The 19,223-nt window shown below is 47.0% G+C and overlaps 1 protein-coding gene across 1 annotated transcript in view; it reads left to right on the top strand.

Annotated features, from left to right (window-relative positions):
• Positions 1–18,899, top strand: part of SSE1 (shrunken seed protein (SSE1)) — a 61,821-nt gene extending 42,922 nt beyond the window's left edge. The window contains exons 9-10 of the mRNA XM_087384822.1: positions 18,180–18,280; positions 18,436–18,899. The gene's annotated coding sequence lies outside the window, so the exon portion shown is untranslated. The remainder of the gene's footprint in view (positions 1–18,179; positions 18,281–18,435) is intronic.
• Positions 18,900–19,223: the final 324 nt, after the last annotated feature.

Here is a 19,223-nt window from a genome sequence, read left to right as displayed (position 1 = left end):
TCCATTTACACAAGCTCTGGAACAGCTGCCTCTGGACCATGCTCTATTGAGCTCCACTTGGTTCAATTCCTAAGCCCACCAAGGTTACCTGTAATCCCTCATGATCTCTTGGCTTCCCCATCTCTGACCCAAAGTTTTCAATCAGGTCACCATCCCTGTCCAGCATCATGCCTTTCATCTTTTTTTCAGAATTCTCCTCGTCAATTGTATATATCCGTTAACATCACTGTGACACTAATGGCGACAAGCTGACAGCTTCAAATTCTTCCGCCTTGAATGTATCTCTGGCACAGATATTGTAACCAAAGTATGAATTGGAGATCAACATCAATGCACAAAGGGAAAACATACCCTAGTGAATTTAGTTAGGTACCTTGAAGTACTAGTCAGAACATCCTCTTATCTCTAGGCATTCACCAGCGTGTTCGAGTACCTCACATTGTGTTAGAAGTTGATCTTCTACAGTCTCGTTCTCAACACAAAGACTCTAGATCCTCTGACCACCATTTGTAACCACCAAGAACAATTCTCGTTTCACTAGATTAGCTGACTCTAATGATGCCTTCTTCTTGTACAAGATGTCCAGGTTGATCATCATAGTAGCAATTTCTTTTTTTCTTACTCTCACCTTCTGAAGAGTTTCTGCCCCTAAGGAATCTTTTTTATTTTCCTTATCCTTTCTGTTTTTGGCTTTATCGTTTGTGTGAGAAGAGATAAATGCCTTCTCATCATTGCCACCTTTTTTTAAAAACCAGCACCTCATTGTTGCTCATGCACTGATCCTTCAATATCTTCTAGGTCTCACAAGCAGTCTCTGCCAATTGAGTGTGTAGAAGAGTTGAATCTACAGTCGTCCCAATGATTATCGATAGCCTTGAGCACCCATTCTTTGATCTCTTCTGGATCTGTAGCCCTCGCGATTGTGCTTGCTGCATCCTTTTGTCCTTGGGCTTGGCCTCAACACCATCAGTAGTCTTCCAGAGCGCTCTTGCCACCATGTGGCTCCGTATCTTTATCTTCCAAATTGGGTAATTAATCCCATCTAGCATTCTGTTATCATCGAAGTTGGCAATAGGCATACAAAAATGCCATGGATGCCTCTGTAGATTCCTTGAAATCTTTGTCAAAAAAATACTTTTGCACCCACTGCAAGCCTTCATTTGATTCAAAGAACACCAACCTTGTTGGCCTATACATTAATGAGTTCAAGTCATCCATTATGACACTGAGCTTACCCTAGGTGGATGAGCTTACCCTAGGTGGATCTTTGATCCTGATTCTACTGTATGCAGCTGACGTGGTTGTACTCTCTCCTCAGCTGAGGGCCCTGGATATACTTCAAACTTTTTGGGAGACACATGATTTGAAGGTCAACCTTGGTAAAACCAAGGTCATGATCCTCAACTTGTCTTGGGAAGTTGCACTTCAAAAGCAGCAGCTGAGATTTTATGTCTTATATATACATGGGAATTATATTTTCAGGCCCAATGTTAACATGAGATCGGCTATGCTCCATCTCCCACATGTCTTTTGGATCTTGATTGGACAGTTCCGAGTATCTTCTGAGCGGCTACATATTGAGACAAGACGAGTAGAGGGCACCCCAATGAGACAGATCTTGCACTCTATGCGACATGCAAGGGGTTGAGATACAGGAAAACTTTGCATCTGATGCCCTGTGTATTATGAGATCCTTGGAGGGCGTTATTGTCATGACATTCAAGAGCAGACTTGAGCCAGCCTCTGTCAGATTTTCCAGTCCATCCTGATCAGCGATGTGTGCCAACTTCTATAGAGGCCCAACAGCATAGAAATTGACTCCTTCGATTGCAAATGCGACATCAAGAGGGCCCATTGGAGTCTGACAAGAGGACGATCACAAACTTCTTCCTCTGCCCCGTTGACTCAAGCCAGAGGCAATTGGGGACACAATGCAGAGAACACGACACATTAGACTCGCCCTTGAGTTGACTCAAGCGACGAGGCTTGGCCACATCATCAAACACCTCTCAGAGCAGGATCACAGAGTTCTTCCCATCGAGTGACATTGATCGTCCAGCAGTCTCTAGCCGCCGACGTGACAGAGACCCCGACCCGACGATCGCAGCATGACACACGAGACATCGAGGGGACACACAGATCACCTTGGGGGACCTCCCGTCATTGTTTAGACCCGGGATACGTCCCACGGGAGTCACGGTGGCTCTGATCTTGCGTCGAGCCTCGTCCAGGAGACCGAGACGCACGGCACCCCTTGACGGGCACCAGCGTCCCATCATCGGCTATGCACCAGCCAGGGGGACATGACATATGGAGGATTCCGCTCTGCTCCAGTCCTTTTCTTTTCATTGTTACATCCAGATGTATTTGATTATGTATGATCAGACTTAGGATTCAGCACGGGTGATGATGCTCGTTTCAGTAGCTCCACCCTTACTGTGATTTGTATCAGGTTTTCTTTCAGTCTCATAGACCCATCGGTCTTCCGAAGACTCTAATAAAATTTCTTTCTTTTCTATACTATCTGACTTGGGAGACAAACTTCTGGAGTGATATTGGCGCTTGTCAGGCAATGAGCTACCTCCCACAGATCATAAAGGAGGAGAGAGGGGTCAAAACAAACTGAGACATCAGGAGGGGGACACAATGCAGAGAACACGACACATTAGACTCGCCCTTGAGTTGACTCATGTATTGAGGACTGTAGATATCTCCTCTATACTAATTGACTTGGGAGACAAACTTCTGGAGTGATATTGGCGCTTTTCAGACAATGAGCTACCTCCCAGAGACCATCGAGGAGGAGAGAGGGGTCCAAACAAACTGAGCGCGAGCAGTACTTTTTTATTGATTTCCTTCCTCAACGGTGCTCAGTCCTCACCTAAGCTAGAGGCACTGTTGGCTGAGAACATCTCCTCTATCCTAATGTCGACCAGCGGAGTTGGTTCCCCAAATAGTATAGGTTCCGTCGATCAGATGGTCAAATGATTGACTGGCCCTCCTTTGGTCTTTGGTTCTCGCATGGACAATCATTTGATGGTCAGATGATTGACTGGCCCTCCTTTGGTCTTTGATTCTTGCATGGACAATCATTTGTGTATTTCTCTCTATTGCTATTCTCATTTTAGACATCAACCTCAGGCTTGTGGGTGTGCCCGCCCCCCCGTGAGGTTAGGCTAGTGTAGAGAGAGGGCCTTGTTGTGGGTATGCCCGCCGCCCATGAGGATAGAGTAGGAGCAGACCAGGGTGGCTCAGATCTAGCCTTGTATGGCCCTGTTTAGGGTTCTCTTTGGCCCGTATGTATGCCACGGTGGCTGGCTGTGGAGGCGCCCTTGGTGGGCCAGGAGAGGTGGCCGTGTAGGCAGCCCTATAGGGCATCATATCCGACTGCCAGGTCCCAGTAGAGCGGTAGCTTGCTGAGGTGGTCTGACCTGCTGGTCGGCCACTAGGCAGCCTCTATATGGCTGCGTGGCAGCCTCTCATGTGGTGGGTCCTCGTAGGAGGTGCAGTAGGGCTGAGTGCCAGCCCTTTATAGAGGGCAAGGGGGGTCGGTCCTCTAGGACTGAGTCGGCCCTGTAGGGCAGTGAGTCGGCCTGCTTGGGGCAGTTCTCCCATTGTGTAGCAGAGGTTTTCCCCAGCCAGCTGTGGGGTTTTGGCTTGAGATCACTTGCAGTTCTCTCTTGTTTCTCTCTCCCCCCGTTGCACTGTTCCCTCCACCCCAGTGAGTTCTTACTCCACCTATCATGATATACGCTTCGACCACGATCACTCACCTATTTACTCAGGCCGTCTGTGCATACTCCTCGCTTATATTGACTTCATACCCCTTTTAGAGGACCAAGCTGCCCTGATCACCCGCTCACTACACGAAATTGCCCTTCGCGCTTTCCCTCACACCACTCGCTCCACCCACCCACCACCACACCTGGGGCCGTACCTTGCAATAGTTGGTACGATGATGAGTGTAAGGCTTTACACTGTCATCTCAGGCTCATAACGACAAATAGTCTTTCGAACGAACCAGAGACACTACACGAGTATTGGCGGCTGGTACGTAGGAAGAAACTAGATTTCGCTCGCCGGAACAAGGAGGAACTACTAAACATTTTGTTTAGTAACAACTCTAAGGACTTTTGGCGTAGATTTCTTGAGGGACGGTCCCCCTCACCACTCATTGACACTCAGGTCTGGTATGATTACGCACGCACGCACACTATATGACATCCTTGATCAGTTAGTCCCTGACCTCTCACATTTGCCACGCCCCACTTCTTGTACCCTCTTCACTAAGGGGGGAGTGAAGGATGTTGTGATGAAACTTCATAATGGCCGAGCAAAGGATAATGAGGGACTATGCACCGAGTTCATTGCATATGGGATTAACCTCCTAGTCTTGATCTTAGCAAAGCTTTTAAATGAGGCTGTCTGTCTGGGGTTTCTACGCACCTGGACCATTAACACTATTTCGCACATACAGGGCCATTATGATTGGACATGTCATATCTAAGATTTATGTATCAGTGCTTGATTCCGAGGTCAGCTGATTTGCAGAGTGTAGAGAACTTTGAGTAGCGGGACAGGTTGGGTTTCAGCGTGATCATGGAACCATGGACCACATTCTCACGCTCAGATGCATCATCAAGTAAATGAGGGCACGGAAGCAGAGGGTTTACTGTTGCTTTGTGGATTTCCGCAAGGCATTTGATACGGTTCCGAGATCCTGCCTCATCCGACGCCTATAGGATATCTGTTATGACCAGAAGATCATTTGGGCTGTCATGACGCTTTACGAGAGTCACAAGCAGAGTCCGGGCAGGATCTGGGTCGACAGACGAGATCATTAGCACTATTGGGGTCAAACAAGGTTGTCCTTTATCACCTATCCTGTTTGGCCTCTACATAGACGAGCTCGAGACAGTGATGCAGACACAGGAGGGGATGGATGTTCGCTTGCTGGCACATTGATTCGGATTTTGCTGTACGCAAATGATGTGGCTCTTTTGTCTTCCTTCGCAGAGGGGCTGCAGAGACACCTTCACGTACTAGAGTCCTTCTGTGAGTCCCATGACTTGAAGGTCGACCTGAGTAAAACCAAGGTTATGATCTTCAACACATCTCGAGCCGTCACGAGTCAAGAGCAGTTCACGTTTGACGGGTCACCTGTCGAGATAGTTTCATCATACACGTACCTTGGTGTTGTCTTCTCCAGACCCATCTTCACTATGAGACCTACGATGCATGCCCGTTTGAGAAGAGGGTACGCTTCATAAGCTAGACTAGGGAGGCAATGCTTCCGCTCGCACTTTCAGGATCCACCGACCAAGGGGTTGCTTTTTGACTCCTTAGTCCGTCGTGCGGGGATGTATGGCAGCCCCGGTTGGGGGCCAGACTTGTCAGATATAGAGTGGGCTCGTGTGGAGCAGCTATAGGTTCTCATGCTATCACGGATGATCCGCGGTAAGCCATCCTTTCCGCAATAGATCATTCAGGCTGAGTTTGGGTCATCCCCGTTATAGCTAGATGCTGCATTTGAGGTCATCACATATCTGTACCGAGTCAGGGAGTATGGGGATTACACTTTTGGACGTAGCAGGCTGCCATGGTTAGCATTGTCCTCTTCTATGACTCTCTCAGCAGGAGGGGACCATAGGTGCTGGTATGCATGCATAGAGAGAGGGTTTGAGCAACTAGGGCTCCACATGGATAGACTTCCTCCCTTTCAGTACAGTATGGATACTCCGTTTTCTCCCCTCCGGCCACGAGGTCAACTAGGTCATTCGTGAGGATCCCTTACAGTTACACACATTCCGGACCTGGGTGGGATCGAGCGAGCTTCCAATGAAGCTCAGCTTCTACAGGGATCACTACTTGCATATTACAGAGGAGGGGTTCATTGACCCACCAAGATACATGCGGATCCACTTACCCCACTCACTGAGGATCTCTATTGGGCAGTTTCGGGTCTCTTTACACAGACTTCGTATCGAGAGTGGTAGAGCTGCACATTGTGTGACATACATGAGGTTGAGACATAGGAGCATTTCATCTTCAGGTGCCCTGTCTACTATGAGGTTTAAGGGCGCTTCTACTACCTCTTCAGGGATAGCACTGGGGTTTTGTCTCGTTTTCTCTCCTATCTAGACTAGAGATGCGTGGCGGCTTTCATTCATGAGGCAGTCAGGCACCGCGAGAGGCTACTTCGATCACTGAGACGGGAGCAGACCTCTCCCTTGATAGATCCCTCACAGAGCTTCATCACGGAGTTCTTCCTGCCAGATCGTAGGGACCTCCACAGGGACCCCCACAGGGCGAGACCTCAACATGATCGTGACCCAGAGCAAAAAAGCTCGATAGCTCAGATAGAGGGTTGACGCACAGATTACACTTGGGGATATCCTCTCCTTGTTCAGAGTCAGAGCCCAGTTGACAGGGGTTACTGTAGCCCTTGCTAGACGCAGAGTTATGACCAGGAGACGTCAGAAGGCCACACCGGTGAGCGGCCGACAGCACCCTATTGCCGCGTTCATGCCACCTCGCCCACCTTGATGTCCTTATGTGATGATGCTGCTGAGATTGATATGTAGTCGACCACTGACATGACTATGTTGTACTTAGTACTCGGTACTTACTATTTTGCATTTTTTGCATTTCTGCATTGGTGTGGATGCTCGTTTAGTAGCTCCATCCTCACAGCTCATTTGTACCAAGTTTTTCACAGTCTCATAGACCCATCAGTCTTCCGAAGACTTTAATAAACTTTCTTTCTATCTGTCTCTCTGTATCTCACTCTCTCAGTGTGGTGTGTGTGAGGTTCTCTCTCTCTCTCTCTTTCTCTCTCTCTCTCTCATATCCTCTTTGGGGGAGGGTTTGCAGAGAGATTTGAAGGCATTAGAGGTGTTTTGCAGAGAGATATTTGGCGGTCAACCTTGGGAAAACTAAGGTTATGATCTTCAACACCTCACGAGCAATGACTCACCGATTTAGTTTCACCTATCGTGGTGAGCCAGAGATAGTGCAGTCATACACATATTTGGGAGTAGTGACCAGTCTTCACAGGACCCATCTTCACGATGAAACGTGCAGCCCAGGCACGGCTTACACGAGGGCGTAGTGCTTTGGCTAGACTAGAGAGACAGTGTTTCGAGGTGCACTTCTAGGATCCACCGACGAAGGGATGGCTTTTCGACACACTAGTGCGACCGACTGTCATGTATGGGGGGTGCGATCTTTCGAGGATAGACTGGAGGAGCTTCGAGTGGCTATAGGCGACGATGGGATCCAAGATGATCCGATGTAAGCCCTCAGTTCCACATGAGATAGTACATGCATACTTCGCCATGACACCTCTCCAGGTTGATGCCATCTTTCAAACAATGACTTTCATCCACAGAGTTTGGGACTTACCCACTGGAGACTTCCGAGGTTGGCCCTAGAGTCATCCAGACGACTCGTAGAGAGCGGGACAGACACATGGTATGGACGCATATCTACATGGCTTGCCAGGCACGGTATCCAAATGGATAGGCTTTTCCCTTTTCAGTACAACATGGATGCACCTCCTGATTCGATCCCGCGAGATGAGATCAACCATATCATACGGTTAGACCTCCTCCAGCTTCACACATCTCGGACTTGGGGGAGGACCAGGGGCTCCCCACCAAGACCCAGTTTTATCGCGACCACTTCCGGAGAGTATTAGAGGAGGGATTCATCATCAGACCCTAGTATCTCGAGGATAGAGGAGTCCACCATGCACTGAGGATTACCATTGGTCAGATGCAGGTTTCATCCCATCAGCCGAGGATCGAGGCAGGGAGAGCAGCAAAAAGCAGTGGGTCTGCACGCTATGTAGGCAGGGGGCGGTTGAGACAGAGGAGCATTTTCTTTGTGTTTGCCCAGCCTACTACGAGATTCGGGGACGCTACCATTGTCTCTACCTAGAGGGGAGTGGCTTCGGTCCTTTGTCACGACTGATCCATTTTCATGACCAGGTTTGTATCGGGATACGCTTCTGCGACAGATAAGAGAGTAGCAGGGGGTGGTCAGACCACTACAGGACATAGAGGGTGAATCAAAGAGCAGCAGGAGATGGTCATACCACTACAGGATAGAGAGGGTGATCGGGCACAGCGACACGTCATAGACTTCTATACATTTGAGTCAGCCCCCGGACACAGTGGAGTGGAGGAGGAGGAGCTAGCCGATATGAGAGCAGTCTGGATGAGCAGCCGGCCTAGTACCACCGAGAGAGGGGCGCAGAGGCCACATTTGCGACAAAGAGCCCCCAGAGTACACTCTATTGAGGTCCGACCTATCACAGCTTTCCTTAGGGAGACCGACAGAGACGAGGGGTCACTCTAGACATAGCCCAGAGAGTCCAGAGAGCGAGGAGACCGCGTCCCCCACCGCAGTGTGAGACAGCTCGACAGACATAGATACGAGACATCTTCGCAGCCCACCAGAGAGCCATCACTGTACTAGGCTTCAGTTTCGTCCTAGCGCCTGGAGAGATTGATTAATGTGGCTTCTATGATTATGATTTTGTCAACATAGATTAGTACTTAGCAAGGGTCCTAGCGTACCCTTTGCTTCAGTTCATTGAGGCTTGTATGAGTTCGCTTTTTGTGTACTTTGTATCATAGGCCCGTGAGGCATCCCGTGGATGTTAATATATTTCTTTCGTTAAGGAGAATGTGGTTGCAGATGCCTTCCTTGTCCAGGATGTGAGCTTGCAAATTGTCTGCGGACACATCTCTCTCTCTCTCTCTCTCTCTCTCTCTCCGCGCTCAGCCTCTCCCTTCCGGTAGCCTCTCTCTCTCTCTCTCTCTACCTCGTTCGTACCTCTGCACATCCATACCTCCCTCGTCCGTACAACCCGTTAGCAGGTAGCCAATACTGTACAGTCCCGTCGTCCGTACCTTCCCTCGGTCTGTACAGTCCGTCAGCAGCAGTCGTACCTCTCCATTCATACCTCTCCCTCCGTACCCGTTAGAAGCAACTAACTAACCCTAACCCCGAGTTGGGCTAAACCCCCAACCCAACCCGGGGGTTAGGTTAAGCTAGGGGGTTCAAACAGACAGCCAACTATGGACTACTGGTCTATCCTCTCCTCCAAGTCCCCCTCAACTCCCTCAACATTCATCAAGACTCGGTACTCTATAGCTGCAGCCATGACACCCTCTCCATATGCACGGAATTACCAACAAGAAGGCTCAAAATGACCCATCCTTGGGCAGCAGGCTCAGATTTTTTATCTGCAGCAAGTAGTGAGAGAGCTACAATTGGAACTGGCAGAAGTAAAGGCTCGACTTCACATTTTGGAAGGGCTTGGTAAGCAAGCAGTAATTGATGAGGCTGTAAAATCTTGTAAGGATTCCCCCCCACCCCGCAGCTAGTCTCTACAGTCAAAGATCTTGTTCACACTGAAGTAAAAACTGCTAAGAAGGAAGTGATTGTGGAAGTGGACACCAAAGCATGTAAGTTAGATCTTCAAGTAGAGATTAAAGAACATGAAGCTAGATGTGATAATACGCTGAAGATTAGAATAGGGGGACTCCCAGAAGATTGGTACATCGAGGAGGACACATATAGTGAAATATTGACAAAGATTAAAGCAAGCTTGCCCAACATTGAATGGGTGGATGATGATGAGCAGGATGATGACGACTCCAGACCAGCTTCTATTTTGCACTATAAAGGTCATGCAATCCTTACACTGAAGTCAAAAGATATGCGGATTAAGCTTCTTCGACAATCGTACAAGTTGAAGGGCACCAAAGTATGGATAGCATAGGAGCTTACACATTTAACTTAAGATTAAGGCAATTGAATTAGCTAAAGTCAGGGCTGCTAGAAAGGATGGAAAATGGGCAGTTTACCGTGAAGGCGTAGCACTAATCAGATAGTTCAAATCAAAACCAAAAGACTCTCAGTCTTAAACTGATGTATGTCTGTTTACTCTTCCAGACTATCATGTAGGTATTCTAAATAATGTGGGTGGCTTTTTACACTCCTTGGGAGCTGCCATGTGCCCTCCCTAAAGCAGATGTACTAGAGGGTTTCTTGCTGTCCCATAGAACTTTTGGTCTCCAGTGGACGTTAATAGACTGACTCTCTCTCTCTCTCTCTCTCTCTCTCTCTCTCCGTCGTAGCCTCAGCCAACGCGTAGGCATGTTCAGCAGCTCGCTGACCTGCCTGCCCTCGCCCTAGCTCTTGGGAGTATAGCCCCTCGCTGTAGATCTCAGCTTCGCAATCGATTCTGAAACCACGAGAAGACTCACCAAGAGAATCACGACATCAGCCTTGGAAGCGACCTGCAATTTCTACGAATCAAGATAGCTGCCAATAGCTACGCGACCAGCCTCAGTCAGCATCGACAATCAGCTAGCTCGACACTCAGATTTGATCACCTACAGAATACTGACACACAGGAACGTTTTTTTCTTTCTTCCCAAGAAACAGAGTGCATATTCTTCCTTGCTAGATTGGTGGAAGTGGACCGCCTTCTTTTCTAGGAAACATGGGGTCATTTTAAACCCCTTTCAAGTTGAACAAACACCCAGGCCTGACTACTCCTTTTGGGAAAGTGTATGGCACCAAGAACAGCAAGAAAATAGATATGCTTATGAATATGCTCATCGAGCTACAGGCTGAGAATTTCCAACTCCAAAAAACTGTCATGCAACTCCAAAAAAGAGTGGATGCCTTAGAGAACACAGTGGATAATGGATGCCAACAGATGCAAAAGTTTATGCAAGCCAAGCCTGTCGAAAGGGATTCAAAGAATGTACAAGAAGGGAAGAAATGGACTGAAATAGTGTCTAAGAAAGATGCCAGTGCAGCACATGTTGAAGAACCATCAAAACCAGATCAAACACCGTCACGTCCATCAACCACAAACCAAGAAGATGCCCATGAACAGAGAGAAAGAGATAAGAGATCTCAAAACATTGTTATCCGTGGTCTACCAGAGATGGATAAGGAAACTCCTCTGGCTCTAGCCAAGGAGGTGACTGAATTTTTTTCAGAACACTTTGCGATGCCTGAAGTGACTGTATATGCAGCCCATCGTGTAGGGAAAGCACAAGAGGACAAACCCAATAAAAGGGCTATTGTGTGCAGTGTAGCAGATCCACGGAAAAGGGAGATTATCCTGGATAGCAGTAAAGTGTATCTTAAAGGCACACCTTTCTATGTCAGTGAAGACCGCACCCCAAAACAGCAGGAAGTGCGAAGAAAGCAATACACGGAAAGACTAATGAGACAAGGAAAGCTGCCCCAAACACAAGATGGGGATCAAAATGTGAAATAGGGGCTCGCAACCCATGGGACACACAAATGCTTACAAGTCATGTTTTGGAATTGTAGGGGCTTCCCTTGGCATAAAGGGATAAGCATAAATGCCTTCATTCACGATGCAGACATCATCCTTTTAGGAGAAACCTGGGAAAGTGAAACATGCAGGATCCCAGAGATATCGAGATATGTGGTGCACTCAATATACCAACGGCAAGTGGGGAAAAGAGGGCAAGGAGGTGTTGCATGCATGATACAGGAACACATGGCAGAAAAAGTCAGCCTTCATAAAGTGGACAAATACAAAAGATACATGTGGCTGAAAATAGAACTTGGCAAATGCCCTGTCTTTCTTGCAGGTTGCTACATACCTCACCATGAGTCACCCTTTTACAGTAGACACGGAGTGGACCCTAGTGCTGCGTTTGAAGCACTATGTCTTGATGTGGCTGAACTCGGAGAAAAGGGCCAAGTCATAGTGATGGGAGACCTTAACGCAAGAATTGGTCAACTACAGTTTCAGCCCATTACGCATGATGAAATGGATAAAGAAGCAGTCAAAGAAGCGGACATCATGTGGTAGAGAGGATCTGAGGACGACACCATCAACACACAAGGCAGAGCACTCCGATGCATGATTAATGGGCTGCACATGCCAGTCTTGAATGGAATGCAACTATTCCCTAACACCCACAAGATGACGTGTCTCTCAGCCAGCAGAGGACAGAGTGTGCTAGATTATGCCTTGGTACATGTGGATACTATACCCATTATCAAAAGCTTCAACATAGGGATGAAATATCGGGAATCGGACCATCTCCCAATATGGATGGATCTTGACATACACCTTGAACATAGGGAGCAGAAATTTTCAGCACATGCAGGAGGTTTCAAAGTAGACCCTGACAGACAAACACCAAGTTTATGTAGACACTTTGGATGCAAAACTGAGAGCAATAACCAACCCCACATGGACAGCCTTGCAGGAAGCAATACTTGCCTCAGCCACGCAAACATTTGGAGCAGCAACTACAAGAAAAAAGAAACAGGTCAAAGGCCTACCACACAAGAAATGGTATGACGAGGAATGCAAACAACTACGCCAAGAGCTGAAATACATACTGGATGCAGATAGGCATAAACAACTGGAGAAGACATACAATGCCCTCACAAGGAAAAAGAAAAGCAAATATATTTTGGAAAGAGAGAAATCTGATTTGGTCACTTTCATAAAAAATCCAAGAAAGGGCTGGAAACAAGTGAAAGGCAGACGGAAACAGGTCATAGGGGATATATCAGATGCAACCATGCTTAATTATGTTACCAAGTTGTACAATCATGCACTTGCTATTGAAATGGGGAAGGAGGATCTATCGGTCACATGCATTAGTCCTTTCACCTTCGAAGACATTGAAGTTGGACTAAAGAAGATGGCTAATGGCAAAGCATCAGATCACATGAAGATACAGGCGGAATTTGTGAAATGGACAAGAGACCCAGCAAGAACATGGCTCTCACACATCCTAACACATGCTCTACACCATGGTTTCCCTCAGGAATGGCAAGAAAATTGGGTCCAGCCTTTACACAAAGGTGGAGACAAAAATTCAGTCACAAATTACAGAACTATAATGGCCAGCTCTACATTGGCCAAGCTCTTCAGTACAATGCTTGAAATGAAAATCAGCTCATGGGCAGAAGAGGCACAGAAAAGAGCCACCGGACAGGCAAGCTTTCGCAAGGAGTACAGGACAGTCGACCACCTTATTACCTTAAGGGTCCTCATGGATGAATGCAGACTGAGAGGACGCACTCTATTTTGTTGTTTTGTGGATTTCAAGAAAGCATTTGACAGAGTTCCAAGAGGAGGATTATGGAAGAGAATGCAAGAAATAGGAGTCCCTTTGGCCTTAAGGGTAGGCATCTCTCGCATCTATGAAAAGGTATTATGCCGACTCAAACAAACACAAGGTATGTCTGATGTATTTGAGAGCAATATGGGAGTGAAGCAAGGCTGCCCTCTATCGCCTACCTTGTTCGGAATAGCATTGACCAACTGGAGGAACTCATCAATGGATTTGCAGTAGAGAAAGGGTTGCAAGGACCGCAATTGGGGCTTTGGACAGTGCTATTGTTGTTATACGTAGATGATGTCGTACTTTTTGCATACGATCCGGAATCTATGCACAAAATTTTACCAGTGCTTAAGACTTTTTGTAGGGAAAGCGGGCTGCAAGTAAATGTCGGATAAACAAAGATGATGGCAGTCTGTACCAATCAGCCAGAACATCCCCCTGAGATCACCTTTGATGGACAGATCATTGAGTATGTCAGCACCTTCAAATACTTAGGGGTTGATATCCCAGCAGATCACAGATGGTGGCAATGTATACATAGAAGGATGGACACTGGTTGGGGGAAGTACTACTAGCTTGAGAATGATTGTAGGCACACCGACACTAGGAACTGGAAAATTCGAAATATATTGTTTGATGCATATGTAGTGCAGACAGTATTATATGGAGTGGAAGTATGGGGAGGCAGCATTTCAGCCTCTACATGGAATGATATTGAGAAAATGCAAAAAGCTTTCCTAAGGAGACACCTTGGTGTCAAACCCACTACTCCATACTCAATACTTCTGTTGGAAACGGGAAGGAGACCGATTGAATTTCATGCATTGATCAGAGTTATGCAATACCTAATAGAGGTGCAGCAAATACAACCTGATAGGCTGCCTCATAAAGCATGGAATGCCAGCACAAAGCTTCAAAAGAACTACAAAAGTAAGGTCATCTGCACAGGATGGGAAACCGACATAAGAAAATGGTTCAGCATATGGAAAGTGGAAGCATATTTGATCATGCCGCCTGAAAAGGTCAACATGCAAGAGTTTCAACTATCTTTACTGAGCACTTTGCGGAATCACTGGTTGACAAGTGAAAAGAGGGTAAAGCTGGAATATTACCAAGACAACATAAATCCCACATGTTGGTCTACATACATGTCCATAGAGACTCATGCTCAGTCTTATATTAGCACACCTATCCCCCTTCTATATTGCAGAAACATTGCCAGGTTCCGTACCAGATCTCATACATTTGCCATTGAGCAGGGAGCTTGGATACACCAGCCTAGACATGCTAGAGTCTGTACCCTTTGTGACATGCAGACAGTTGAGACGGAGGCACATGTAGCTCTACAGTGCCCCCGATATGCACATATCAGGGAGGACTACCAGTAGATACTGGGGGACTCCGCTCAGTTGACATCAGTTCTCTCCACTGCCCCCTCGGCAGCATTGGGATCTTTTGTCACTCGTCTTTTTACCTGTCGTCAGGAACTCATAGACTCCTGACCCCTCTCCTTCAGGAGACTCTTTTTACATTGTATCGAGACGGGTCCCATGGGTCATTTTTGGCCCCCGAGGACGCTAATAACTTCTACTTCTACTTCTACTTCTCTCTCTCTCTCTCTCTCTCTCTCTCCATTTCTGCTCATTTCTGCTGCACTTCTCGCATGGTATCAGAGCCGCGGTTGGCTAGAGACATACAGAGAGGTCTTTTAGGGTGCTTTTCGGAGGTGTCTTTGAGGAGGAGTGTTTGTGAGGAGTGGACTGTTCGGGTGCTTAGTAAGGGGTGACTTTGAAGGGGTTTTTTAGATCAAAGAGGAGGTGTTCCCGAGGGACAAATAGTGAGGAATCAGCCCCTTCATCCTCTTCTCCAGCCCTCTCCTTTCTTCAACCTTCTGTCTCTTTCTATCCCATCCACCTTCTCTTTCAAGTCAGCTCCTCTTCACACCGACATGGTGACTTTGTTCGAGATAGCAGAGAACAAGACAAAAATCCCAGTTTTGCCCAAATTCTCGATCGGCCGTGAGTTGGATGGACTCAATTACGGAGTCTAGCGGGTGATGGAGTCTGTGTTACAATCGTCTGATCTGGCAGATTTCATATTGTTATCCCAGGTATCTTCTTAGTATGGTGCTTTTATTCATCCTTGATAACAAGTGGAAGGATGAATGCGTTGACTTGGAGGAAGTGGTCCTGATGATGCTTGACTAGAAGGAGCGATTTGTAGATCGTAACTATGAGAGTCAGCCTGAGGCTTTGGTAGTTGAGCAGAAAGGGAAGAAGTAGTTGACAGCTGAAGAACGGGAAGCACTCAAGGTGTCACGTTGGTGGAGAAGTTCAAGGAGGAAGGCTTTCCCACGTGGCAAAGTAAGATGCAACTATTGCTTATGCGTGAAGGAGTTTGGGGTGTTGTTGAGGAAGAGCGTCTTGAGACAACTGATCAGCAACAATGCAAATTATGGAAGCAGCAGGATGCTAGGGCCATTGCTCTTATTGGTCTTTGCTTGGCCGACTCTCTCATTCATCATGTGGACTTCAAGTCAACTGCTAAGGAGATTTGGGATCGCCTTGAGAACTTCTTTGGTAATAAAATCAACAACTCTAAAGTCTTCTTGAAGCTCAAATTTTATGATCGAAAAATGAAAGAGAGGGATGAGTTGAGTGATCATCTAGCCCGGTTTCAATCTCTTGTTCAATAACTCAAGTTGGAAGAGTGTTCCTGATGATGAAGATAAGATGGCCGTCCTTATGAAGAGTATGCATGTCATTTCTCGCTTTGAGCACACTCTTGAGATCCTTCGTCTTGCCACTACCACGTTTGATGATATGGTGGCCCTCCTCATTGAGAAGGATCGTCACAATAAGGAAGCCGCTCTTGCCTCTCCTATTGATCTTGCATTTGCTTCCACAAGCAAATGGAAGACCAATAAGCATATTATTTGCAGGTTTTGCAAAAGGAAAGGACACATTGAAGCGCATTGCTTTAAGAAGAAAGCACAGGAACAAGAGAAGCATCATGCCAATCTTCTGGCTGAAGACGAAGCTGAACTTGAAGAGCCCCCAGAGGAGATACATGCAGCTACAACAGAGGTTCATGGCCTCTCTCTTGACGGCGAGGATCCATTTGACCGGGGTTGGGCTTTCTAGGCCCTTATGATATGTGTGTTTGTGTTGAGTCACATAAAGGTTCTCAGCCTTGAGTTGTCCCTCTAAATTGAATGTATTTGGAGTCAATAAGAGGTACTCTGCCCTGGGTTGTCTCCCAAAAATGATTGTATTGTGTTTCACTTTGGTTGATGGTATTGACAGTACCTGCCAGTTAGGTGTAGTAGGAAGGGAGTCTCAGGCTTTCAAGCAGGACCTCGAGCCACGAGGAGTTGTTCCCGCTGATTCAGGTGGGAGTATGTATTTTTTGTGTGGACGTTATGACCTGGCAGATCCCGTGGGGGTCTCCTAGTGTTTTGTTGCAACTATTGTCTGATGAGTGGTGGAGATCCGGAGGGGTCAACAGATTGTCAGTATCCAGACACAATTGATTGATCCTTGTGAGCTGTTCTATGCCCATTGCCATTGGAGCATTGAAGTTCATTGGTCTGGCGATAGTGTACCAATTTCGACTTGAGAGGGGGCTATCTAGCTCTGAGATATAGGTGCCCATGCAAGGAAGCAGACCTTGCACTGAGGGCAGTAACAGTTGGATTATTGTTCCAGTACCTTCTATTGGACTGATGTACCAGTACTAGCAGTGGGATTGTTGTACCATATGACTTATTATACCAGTACTCTCCAGAGGAGTGTATCTAGCACCCGCTTGAGAGCAACAGTTCATGTTTCCAGTGATTGTGCTGAGGCGGTTCATGCCAAGAGGGGGCTTCTGCGACAATGCTGTGGGGCTCTTCAGCGACGGAGCATGATATGACGGATTCCTCCAATTGTTCCAGTGGCACACCCAGCTCCATGGCGTTGGAGGTCAACATCTCGTGATGTCACCTTAGTGAGAGAGGGCCTGTGCTTGTGGGTGTGCCTGCCCTCCGTGAGGTTAGGCTAGTCCAAAGAGAGGTCCTTGTTGTGGGTATGCCCGCCCCCCCTAAGGATAGAGTACAAGCAGACCAGGGCGGCTCAGACCCAGCCTTGTACTGCCCTATTTAGGGGTCTCTTTGGCCCGTATGTATGCCACGATGGCTGGCTGTGGAGGCGCCCTTGGTGGGCCAGGAGAGGTGGCCCTGTAGGCAGCCCTGTGGGCCATCATATCCGACTGCCAGGTTGGTTTGGCAGGCCCCAAGAGAGGCATGGCTTGCCGAGCTGGTCCGACCTGCTGGTCGGTTACTTGGCAGCCTCTATATGGCTGCGTGGAAGCCTCTCATGCGGCAATTCCCAGGGTAGAGGAGGTCGGCCCCGTAGGAGGTGCAGGAGGGCTGAGTGAGTGCCAGCCCTTTATAGAGGGCAGAGGGGGGTCGGTCCGCTAGGGCTGAGTAGGCTCCTGTAGAGCAGTGAGTCGGCCTGCATGCAGCAGCCGACTGGAGGAGGGTGAGGGGCTATTTATAAGCTCCTCCTCACTCCTTGTTTTCCATCTCATTCTTGGGGCAGTTCTCCCATTGTATAGCAGAGGTTTTCCTCATCAGGCTGGGGGGTTTTGGCCCTGAGATCACTTGCAGTTCTGTGTGTGTGTGTGTGTGTGAGGTTTGCTCTCTCTCTCTCTCTCTCTCTCTCTCTCTCTCTCTCTCCATTTCTGTTCATTTCTGCTGCACTTCTCACAGCACATCCTACCAAAGAGCGCCATTTGGAGGTTCTAGCTCATCATTTGGAAGCCCTATAAGAGACTTCTATAGGTAGATAATTGTTTAAGATTATTTTTGTGTCTGTTTGCGTATTGTTCTGTCGTGAGGGGAATAGTTGTGTGGAACCTTGACACTTTGCACCCTTCTTCATTTCCAGTCTGAGCTTTGCACCCTTCTTCAGTATCGTGCATTGTGGCTATGATAATCCAGGAATGGTAAAGTGCTTGATCTGATGAAGGAATATGATTTTGCAGCATGGGATGAATAAATGATCACTTTCTTTGGCCTGAGGAGTCAGCAAGGTACATACATAAACTATGGAAGACCTTGTCTGCACATGACTTCAATGAAACCAGTAAGTTTACGCTTTCTGCTTCTGCTATGCCTGCCAGATTTGATTTTCTGGTTCTTTCTTTCTGGCCTGTGTTTGTCGATCAAACCATTCAGATTCTACAGTCAAAACAAATTATTTTGCCTTTAGTTTCCTTTCTAACTTATTTTTGTCTGCAGGGAGATTTTTTCATCCTTTGCTTGTGCTCAGCATGTACAGGGATGTTCTGGATCAGGTGGGAAATCTGAGGTCAATTGCAAAAATATTTTGTACACATAGCTGAGCATACTGCTCTCCGTTCCCCATTTTTGGCACAAAAAAGATGATTACCATGTTATCATAATTTCAACCATAATGATGGGGGGATAAAAATTAAGTCATTTTTCAATGAGATGCCAAAAGGGAAGCAAACTGTTCGGCATGGAACGATTTGGAAACTGGCCTTTGGACTGCTTTGCAGACTTTTAATATTGTTTACTTACAGAATCAACAGTTCACAATTGGAATAGTTTGAAGTTGAGCTTAAGTTTAAAAGACGATTCTTTAGGATATCTAATAAGGGCAATTGCTAACCCTACGAGATTTCAAATTGTGGAGACAATTTGTAGGATTATGGATTTGCTTCATATTGATCCAAAACAAATCTCGGCACTTAAACGGGGTCTTCTTTCTATTGTGTTCTCCCATGTTCAACCCTAGGGTAGAGTCGTGTGTTGGCGATCCTCTAGTCATTTAGAATTGCATTGTTCTAGGATTTCTTTCATTGTTAATCACATACAATATGGCTTTGAGGCACTTGCTGCCCTTGCACAAAAGGCGTTCTACTACTGATAATACTCAGATTGAGCACGAGCCCTCGCCTATGTATTATTTGGTGACCAAGGCATTTCATGAAGAAAGTGAGTTTTTGCAAAGTAGCTTCAAGTCTTGCAAGGGAGGGAGCAAAAGACTTCCAGATACTTATGTA

Source organism: Dipteris shenzhenensis, chromosome 14 (assembly GCF_047967505.1).
Source record: "Dipteris shenzhenensis isolate YYH24624 ecotype China chromosome 14, Dip_SZ_1.0, whole genome shotgun sequence".
NCBI lineage: Eukaryota > Viridiplantae > Streptophyta > Polypodiopsida > Gleicheniales > Dipteridaceae > Dipteris > Dipteris shenzhenensis.
This window is presented reverse-complemented; position numbering and strand designations above follow the sequence as displayed.